The sequence below is a fragment of the Panthera leo genome, chromosome E2 (genome assembly GCF_018350215.1).
Source record: "Panthera leo isolate Ple1 chromosome E2, P.leo_Ple1_pat1.1, whole genome shotgun sequence".
Classification (NCBI taxonomy): Eukaryota; Metazoa; Chordata; class Mammalia; order Carnivora; family Felidae; genus Panthera; species Panthera leo.
Genome location: NC_056693.1, coordinates 10,871,116 through 10,881,402, shown reverse-complemented (window position 1 = coordinate 10,881,402; position 10,287 = coordinate 10,871,116).

Below are 10,287 nucleotides of genomic sequence, written 5' to 3'. Positions count from 1 at the left end.
GGCGCGACCACGCCCCTTTCCGCAGCTGGGAGAGGGACCAGGCTCCCCCAGGCTACAATGAGGACCCTGGGCTCATCCACACCTTCCCCACCAGTCACTGGTAATGTACGTTTATTGAGCACTTACTGTGTGCCAGGTCCGGTTCTAAGTAAGCGCTACACAAACCTTACTACGTTTGATCCTCAGAGCAACCAACTCAGTCAGGTTCTCCGATTATCCCCATTTTACAGAGGAGGAAACTGACCAAGACATTTGACATCACTTGGTCCAGATAAGAAATCTCGCTTCGCGTGTCACCCACCTCTGACACTTGGGACGTTCCCCTTCAAATCTTTCATCCATCCCTTGAAGAATCAACATAGGATTCTGCAAGGGCCGGGGAGATCGAGTTCAATGAATACCTGTGTTAAGCATGTAGCGCTTGCTGCAATCAGTTGGTGCTCAGTTCAATCAGCAGCACTTACGAACCACCTACTAAGTGTCAGGCACTGTCCCAAACCCTGGGATACAACAGGGAACAAAACAGTCTTGGCCCTCGTAGAGTAAGCACCACTATTCACTTCCTTAAGAAAACCTGATTTTCAGACAACAAAGTGGAGACCCAGGAGCCTGGAATGTGACTCAGTCCAAGGACACACAGGTAGACAGACGGAGGGAAAACTGGGATTTGAGTGCAGGACAAGCTTAATTTCAGAATCCGAAGGCGTTAGAGGTAGGGGACCCTTCCTTGGAGTGGATCATTGCTAATATTCAATGGTCTCTGATACAAACTCAGTTTTCTGAATTTTCTTCTCCCTGAATTCCTTGTCTCCAAGGATTCTTCCCAGGTCAGTCAGAGGCAAGATTGGGCTCAGAGGGGGTCTGGGTGGGTGGGGGGGTAATTATGGCAGCGGGGGGGGGCTCCCTCTGCTCCATCCACTCCTGCCCCTGCCTTGCCATGCTCTCGGGTCCCCAGGATGGGGAGGGTAGCAGATGGCCTGGGGAGGATGAAGTGGCCTCCCATCTGTCCCCTCCCCCCCGCATTGTCCCTGGAGCCAAGGGGGATTCGAGGGGGTTGTGGTCCACTGCAGTCTGGATCCTCCCCCCCTCCATCTTCCGGGAGGGAGCCGAGGAGCTGGTTGCTATGGAGACAAGGAAGAGGCAAGAGAGATGCAGGGAGACACTGGGGTCAGGCCAAGATCCACACCTTAGACCCTTCGATGCACACACACTCACACCGCACAGGTACATATCCCAACATCCATGGAGGCTGGCGTGAAGTTCCACATCCCCAGGACACCCACAGTCACACAGGCGCTCCTGCAGACACACAGGTGTATACTCAACGGTTTCACACAGGGACACTCTGATGTATGAAGGAGACTCATGGGGATAGGTACACACACACACACACACACACCCATAATGCATAATGGACATCCAGTCATGTGGACCATATACATCACAGGGTTTCGTGCAAAAATAGATAGACACACATCTGATATCCGAGTATGTCCCAGGTGCACAAATTCGAAGCCAAAATAACTCCACACTTGGCCACACACACCCTGAGAAGTTACAAGTACATGATCAAAGCCGTAAGACCTAAACAGCCTATGTTACATAAGGCATACATGTTAGCGACATGTGATATACAGACTGACAAACAGACCTAATCCCGTCTCCCATGCAAATTGGATAATCACACACATTTAGGTACATGGCTGCCATCGCCTAACGCACAAAATGCATAGGACCTCACAGGTCACTCAGTGTGACAGGCACATCACACACGGCATCTGGGGGGCTGGTCACCCCCCCCCCCAAAGTCAATGCCTGCAGCCCCAGCTCCACACGCCCCCCCCCCCCCCAAGGCCTCCCATTTGGACACACACGACAGCACGGTTGGTCACGCACTCACACTCAAACACAAACCTCCTCCTAGATATTTTTAAACCCAGGCTAGTTCTGCTGCTATGGCAACCGCCCCAAACCCATTGCCATAGCAACCTAACGTCAGCTTTCCAAGCACCAAATCCTGGGGGATTGCAGGGCCCCGATCTGAGGCCGGAGGAGGGGGCCGCTACACCCTCTCCGCCATCATCCAATGCACCCAGTATCTCCACGCCAGGGCCTTCAGGGGAGCAGCCAGCTTAGGGTGGGTAGGGGCTGGCGCTAAGCATACAAGTGCCCTAGACCGAGCTGAGGCAAGGGCACCCCTCCCCGCGCTTTTTCCTTCCGCTCCGCCAGGACGTTATGGAGGGGCTCCTGGGGCAAAGGTCAGCCTGCCCCCGGACACACACAAGCCTGGGTTTGCACCTTGGTTCTGACATTTACACGCCGCGTGACTTGGGCGTGTCCTTACCTTCTCCGTGTCCCGCCACGTTCCTTAATTTGGAAAATGCCGTTCCTGCTGTTGCCGTCGAACCACTATCCCAAGGGCTGTTGTGACTCCGTGGCTAACAGCCCAGCCAGACCCGCCTCCGAATTCTTACTCTCCCATTTTCTAGTCGTATGAACTCAGGCAAGGGCCTCCCCTGCTCTGCAACAATGTTGGGGGGCAAATAGCAATCTGATTGCATAGGGCTGTTTGGGAAGATGCCCGACAGAGGGGTGTGGCGGCTGATCTAAGAACTCTGCATGTGTTCCAACTTAGTTAAGGCTTAAGCATGGCCTTTTGGGTAGGCGCTGTTATTATTCCAATTTTGCAGGAAAGGAAACTGAGGCTCGGAGAGGCTGCCTGAAATCACACAGTTTTGAGGCGCGAGATTTGAGCCCAGGCAGTCAAAGACGTGGCGTCAGCCCTTTCTCTCTCCTGCTTCTAAAGAAGTTTGGAGAAGGGTGATGGGATGGCCGGTTCCTGGAAAGGCTGGCTAGCCTCAGTTTCCTAGCCTGCAAAATGGGAGTTCAAGCGGTACCGCCGGCTGAGGTTTTGGAAGATCTATGAGGCACCTTGAACCTGGGGCGTTGAGGATGGGCGGGCGAACCTGAGTGCTCCCTGCAGATGGAGAGCAGATTGGGAGGGATTGGGCAAGCCGGGTAGCAGGTAGTCTGAGGAGGGAGGTTGGGTCTGCTTCCCAGCTCTCAGGCATGGGCTTTCTCCAGTCTGAGCCTCAGTCTCATCTTCTGTCAACTGGGAATCACAGCGGTGCTCGGGCTGCGGCCAGGAGTCCAAGAACGGAAGTAGGTGAAACCACTTGGCATGGGTCCCAGCCAGCGAAGAGGGAAGTCTGAGCTGATATTAATATTATCCGTCCAGTCTGTACATGGGATTTAGGAGTCAGGACTGTGTGGTGCAGGACTTGGCAAACTGTTTTGACCCAGGGTGAGAAATACACTTAGGTCATCACCCAATGCATAGAACACGAAACAAAAGTTTCACAAACTCACACTTCCCCTATACCTTAGTGTGTATTACGTCTATACTATGGGCACAGACTCCGATCTGTTCTTTTCTATTGAAAAATGTCGGTTGATTTCACAGTCCACTAACCGGTCGTGACCAACAGTGTGAAAAACCCCAGCGTGGCGGTTACGAGGTGGAATCCTGGGATCGCTGGGGGATTTTACCCAGGGGAGTGACGTGGGCATCAAAGAGGCAACGGAGAAGGGGCCAACCCCGGGGGCTGGCATGGAGCCAGAACAGACTCCAAGGAGGAAGGGCTCTTTGCCCGGACCCCAGCAGGGACGGGAGAGACGGAGAGATGGGATCGGAAGCCAACACAGGAAGAGTCAACCCAGTGTATCGAACGTATGGTGGTTATGGCCATACCGGCATAACCATACGTACCCAATGCACAGTTAGCGTCCACCTTGAAGACGGATCCTTATTTATCCATTTGACAAAAATCTTTATTGAGCACGTGCTCTGTGTTGGGCACCGTCCTGGGCACTGGAGGTACAGCAGTGAACAAAATAGACACACATCCCACGAGCTCACATTCTAGGGAGATAGACGATAAACGAGCCAAAGAAGTAAAACATACAGTATGTTAGATGATAAGTGCTGTGAGGAAAAATACTTCAGGGAAGGGGGATGAGGGATTGGGGTGCAAGGGGGGGGGTGAGAGTAGGGCTTTGGGCTTAAAAATAGTGGGCAGGGAAAGCCTCACTGAGGAGGTGGCACTTGAGCAGAGACCTGAAGGAAGAGGAGGTGAGGGAGTCAGTCATATGGGTCTCTGGGGGAAGAGAGGTCCAGGCAGAGGGAAGAGCAGGTGCAAAGGCCCTGAGGCAGGAGCGCACCTGGCTTGTTGGAGGAAGAAAGAGGAGCCCAGGGAAGCTACAGCAGAGCAGGGGGAGGGGAAGGCAGGAGGAATGAGGCCAGTTAGGCAGGAAGCAGCCTGTGTGGGGCCTTGAGGGCCACTGTCAAGACTTAGCTTTGACTCTGAGTGCGCTGGCAATCCTGGGAGAGTTTTGAGCAGAGGAAGGGCTTGAGCTGACTCAGGTTTTAACCACAGATCCTTCTGGCAACGTGGTGTCGGTGTCGGGGCCGGGGGAGGGGGGGCCGGGGGGCCGGGGACAAATAAGTGGCCCCGTGAGGAGGTGATTGCGAACATCTGGGTGAGAGGTGTTGGTGGCTGGCTGGCCCAGGGTGACAGTAACGCAGGTGGGGAGACATCGCTGGAATCCTGGTGCTTCTACGCGGCTTCGGGCAAATCATTTCACCTCTTCGGAGCCTCAGCTTCCCCATTTGCACGTGGGGCTGACAGTAAAGCACCCACCTCTCACTCCTGCTGTCCGGTCTCAGTGTGATGGAGCGTGGACAGCCCTTGGCACAGAACGTGTGCTCAACAAATGCCGCCCGCCGTTCTCACTGATATTGTCCCCCTCGTTCCCAGACCCGAGAAATTCTGCGCCCTGCCCAGTGGGGCTCTGGGAAGGAGGATTCAAAAGAAGAGGGTTGACCTTGACTAATGATTGTGTATTTATCTGATCCTGAGAATATTCGAGTCAGAGAATCTTGGACCAAAAATACTTGCCCCGAGGGGGCCTTTAGGGATTTTTTTATTCCTACCAGGCTCTTTGTAGGACGGAGAAACGGAGGTCCAGAGAACAGTTTTATCCTGCCCAGGAGCCCACAGTGAGTTGGGGGCTGAGCCAGGGCTAGAATCCATCCTCGTGGCCTGTCTCCCAGGCCTGTGTTCCCAGTCTGGCTGCTTCCTTGGTGATCATGGCATCTGACCCAGTCCCCTCCCCCACGCCAGCCTCAACATCTTCCCTATGATTTTGACTGCCTCCGGGATAAATTCCAAACTCTCCCTGTCGCTCGGGCCAAAAACCTTGCATTCGCCCTTGACACCCTCTCTGTCCCTCACACCTACATCCAATCCAACAGCAAACCCAAGATTCTAAATCTGACCCCACCTCGCCCGCCACGTCTGTCAAGGTCAACACCGCCGAGGTGCAGGCCCCCAAGGGCTCCCCGCTGGACTCCCATAGGAGCCTCTTCCTGGGCTCCCCGCTTGCACCGTTGCCCCCTTTCCGGCCTTTTAAAAGCCAAGTCGGATTATAGACCGTGTGGTGTCCAAGAGAAAGACAAGTGGCATTTCCGTAAGAGCATCGAGGAGCGATCCAGATTTCTTGCCTTAGGTTTGTAGAGAAAGAAGGGGCTTTCTATGTTCTCTCTCCCAAGGGTGTGGTTTTACAAATATTAGGGAGAGAAGGGTGCCTGGTTGGCTCAGTCCGTAGAGTTTGTGACTCTTGATCTTGGGGTCATCAGTTCAAGCCCCATGTGGGGCATAAAAAAAAAAAAAAGACAGGAAACAAAGGCACGGGGAGGTCAAGTCACTTGGGGTTGAGCTGGAATTTGAACCCTGACAGTCTGGCTGTTGCAAGGCTACCCCTCTTACCAACTTTTATCACACTGCTTCTCTTTCTCACTTGCCCCTCTTCTCTCCACCAACTTTCTCCACGGTACATACCCCGCCCCCCCGAATTCTCCCCTCCCCGAGAATCTCGATGCTTCCCTACCTTGGAACCACAAGTGCACAGATGTGAGCCGATTCTATGCCATCATCTTTGGTTGAATTTCATATTAGTCATTTCCCTCTTTCTTCTGCCTCCCTGCCCCCCCCCCCCCATCCGAGCTGTCGGCACAGAGCCCGACGCGGGGCTGGAACTCCTGAACCAGGAGATCGTGACCTGAGCCGAAGTCGGGCGCTTAACCGACTGCGCCACCCAGGCGTCCCTCTTCTGTTCTTTGATTAAGATTCGCGTGTATCCTTACCGTTTCTTTGCGTGCGTTTTAAATTCGCAAAAATGTCAGCAAGCCACAAACCTCCTTCTCTTTCTCTCATTGTGCTTTTGGAGAGCTCTCTGTGTGGCTACGTTGATTTCCAGCTCCTGAAGAGAGAGTCACAGGAGGATTCTGGAGAGGCCGCCTGAGTTTAAAATCCCAGGCCCGGACAGCTCCCTAGCTGGATGCCCTCGGGCAAGTGTCTTAACCTCTCTGGGCCACAGCTCCTCCAGGTAGAATGGGGGGTGGTTCCAAAATGGCACCTTTCTCACCGGACCATTGCCAGCTGGCATCTTAAAGCATTTAGCAGCAGGCATTGACTGAGCACGGCATGATGATTGCTTCGCTCTCTTTTGTGTTGCTGTGGGGGTTCCCCACCAGTTATTTCACATTCCACTTCTCAAGACCCGGCGATGGGCATAAAATTCCCTCCAATTCTTTGCTTCTACACCACACGCAATTTGCATCCTCCTGCAGACCTCATGCACGGGCCTGTCGGAGAGTGGAGAGGGGAGGGTGCCAGGCATCCTCGTATTTAATTTCTCGGAGTATTCCAGATTGCTCTCCAGAAAGGACACACCTGTTTATATTGCTGCCATCAATGCCAGCTGACCCATTCTTCCAGATACTTCTCTGGAACTCGGTGTTCTCAGACCACCTAATTTTGGCTAAGCTAGTGGCTGTGAAAATATTGCTTTACGTACTTAATGTAGATCCGTGTAGCTTCTCTGGGCTTCTTAAGTCTTCATTTGCACCTAGGATTACTACAAACACACAAACACGTACAGCCGTATGCGTGTGTGCAGGCGCATGTGCATTCGTGTGTGTGTGTGTGTAAGGCTTTGAATACTTCATTTTTTACAACACTTTATTTTTTTTAATGTTTATTCATTTTTGAGACACAGAGAGAGACAGAGCACAAGCAGGGGAGGGGCAGAGAGAGAGGGAGACCCAGAATCCGAAGCAGGCTCTGGGCTCCGAGCTGTCAGTACAGAGCCCCACGCGGGGCTCGAACTCACGGACCGCGAGATCGTGACCTGAGCCCAAGTTGGATGCTTAAACCGACTGCCCCCCCCCCCTCAGGCGCCCCTTGAATGCTAACACTTTAATACTTTAGTTTCTGTCACTTGAAGTAAAAAAGGGATCATTGTAGTACCTACCTCTCTCCTAGATTAAGAGGATTCAATGATACGATAATGGCCATGGTTTATTCTGTTTCCTTCCATGGCAGGCACTGTGGTGGGTGCTTCATATGTAATAACCAAGTCGCTCCTCACAAAAAAACACTATGAGGCACAGCTGCTCTTATCATCCCCATTTTACAGATGAGAAAGCCGAGACATGGAGAGATAGACTTTAAGAAGCAGAGCTGGGCTTCAAACCCAGGCAGACAGGTTCATGAACCCCCTCGCTGCCTCTCAGGAGGCACAGACCAGAAGCAGCCATGGCTTCATGACTGTTCTATATTAATCAGCCGTAATCACCTGACAGGACAATGCAGGGGTTGCTTAGGGTATGTTTGCTGATGGCCTTAGCAAATCTGACAATGGATTTATCTCTTTATCATAAGCATAATAGTTATAGAACCTCACGTTAAAAAAAAAAATCACGTTAAGGGGCACCTGGGTGGCTCAGTCGGTTGAGCGTTCCACTCTTGATTCCAGCTCCGGTCATGATCCCAGGGTCATGGGATGGAACCCCGAGGTAGGCTCCATGCTGATCGTGGCCTGGATGCCTTCCTCATGTCCATTCACCTCCCCCTTGAACCTCTCCCCTTGCCCCACTCCTCATTCTCACCCTTGGCCGGGCTCCAATCTCATGAAGAAAAGAGGAGCCATTGGAAGGCTCCCAGGGCATCTATGTCCTACCTGCACCTGAGACCCCATTCTCTGCCTTCCCTCCTGGTAACTATGGAAACGCTGCTAGTGTGCATTAGATCCCATCTCTTCCATCTACTCAGGGACATAAATCAAGCGATTCTCCCCTGTCTGTCAGGCACTCCTCTCTCTTCTAGATCGTTCTTGATGTCATAAAACATGTCTTAACACAAATATGCTTTCTAGCTACAGATCCAATGTTCTCTGCTCTTTACAGTTTTACGGCAAACCCTGAAAAGAGGAAGAGAGAGAGAGAGAGGGAGAGAGAGAGGGAGAGAGAAACGGAGGGATCTGTACTAATGTCTCCTATTCTATTCCATTCCTCAGTCCTTCTTGAATCACCCAACCAGGGTTTGGCTTCACCACTTGGCCGAATCAACTTTTGAGTTGATTACTTGGTGACCTCCATGTGGCTCAATCCAATAGTCCAGTGACCTGCCCTCATGTCACTTGAGCCCTCTCACTGATAGTCACTTTCTTTCTAGGTTTATCTTCTTCTCTTGGCTCTCAAGACTCTCCACACTCATGATTTCCTTCCTATCTCAATGGCTGCTCCTTGTCTGTCATTTCTTCCTCATCTCTGGGGTCCTTGAACATTGGGACTCAGTGCTTATCTTCTCTTTTCTTTTTTCACCCACTCTTTTAATGATGGCATCCCAAATTTCTATATCTCTCTAGGCTGGACCTCACCCCAGAACTCAGATTCATATATTCATTTATCCTCTCAATGAACGTCCAGTTGGAAGTCTGTTAGGTACCTCGTAGTGTCCAAAACCAAACTGCCGAGCCCGACTTCCCCCTGTGCCCCACCTGCTTGCTATTCATCTAATCTCAATAAATGGAAACTTTGTCTCAGCAGCTTCTTAGATCAAAAAACCTTGCAATCATTTTGACTCGTTTCTTCATCTCCCTCCCAACACCCAACCCATCAGTGGATTCTGTCAGCTCTATCTTAGGAACATGTGTGGATTCTAACTACGTCTCCTATGGCTTCCTAAAAGCCACCATCATCTCTCATTTGAATTATAATTTTAAAAAATCTTTTGGTTAAAAGATGAACCATTTTACAGGGCACAAGCCAGAGGCATCTCGTACATTCACAGTGTTGTGAAAGCATCATCTCTATTATTTCCAAAAACATTTTCATCATCCCCAAAGGAGACCTCACACCCATTAAACAGTGACTCCCCATTCCCACCCCTACCCACACCCCCAATCCCTGGCACCACTAATCAGCTTTCTGTCTCTATGGATTTGCCTACTCTGGACATTTTGTATGAATGGACTCATGCAATATGTGACCTTTGTGTATGGCTTTCTTCACCCATTATATTTTCAAGATTCATCCACATCGTAGCATGAACCAGTACCCCATCCCTTTTCAGGGCTGAATAATATCCCATTGCATGGATGTACCACACCTTGCTTATCCATTCATCTGCGGATTGGCGTTTGGGTTATTGCTATTTTTTGGCTATTATGAATGGTACTACTATGCATATTCACGTACAGATAATTTGTTTGAACACCAGTTTTTAATTCTCTTGGGTAAATACCCAGGAGTGGAATTGCTGGGTCCTGTGGCAACTCTATGTTTAGCTTTTTGAGGAACTGCTAAACTGTTTTCCACAGATTGCACCATTTTATTTCATTTGAATTATTTTAGCAGCCCATTCTTTTTTTTTTTTAATTTAAGTTTACTTTTATTTATTTTGAGAGAGAGATAGAGAGTAAGCAGGGGAGGGGCAGAGAGAGAGAGGGAGACAGAATCCCAAGCAGGCTGTCCACACTGTCAGCACAGAGCCCGATGTGGGGCTCAAACCCACTAACCATGAGATCATGACCTGAGATCATGACACCCTATTCTTAACACAGCCACCAGCACGACCACTTAAGACGTGAATCAAATTGTGTCTCTGCTGCCCTCCATCTTCAATGGGTCCCATCTCACTCAGGGCAAAATCCAAAGACCTCACAATGGCTCACCATGCCCTACATGACTTAGCTTCTGGCTCCCTCCAGGTATCTTCTTCCACATCCTGACCCACTCAGTATGGACCTCCTCCCCCTGCCTTTTTTTAAGGCGATCTCTAACCCAACGTGGAGCTCAAACGCATGACCCCGAGATCGAGTGCCACATACTCTACCAACTAAGCCAGTTAGGCGCCCCCCTCCTCACTGCATCAGGCAGGCTCC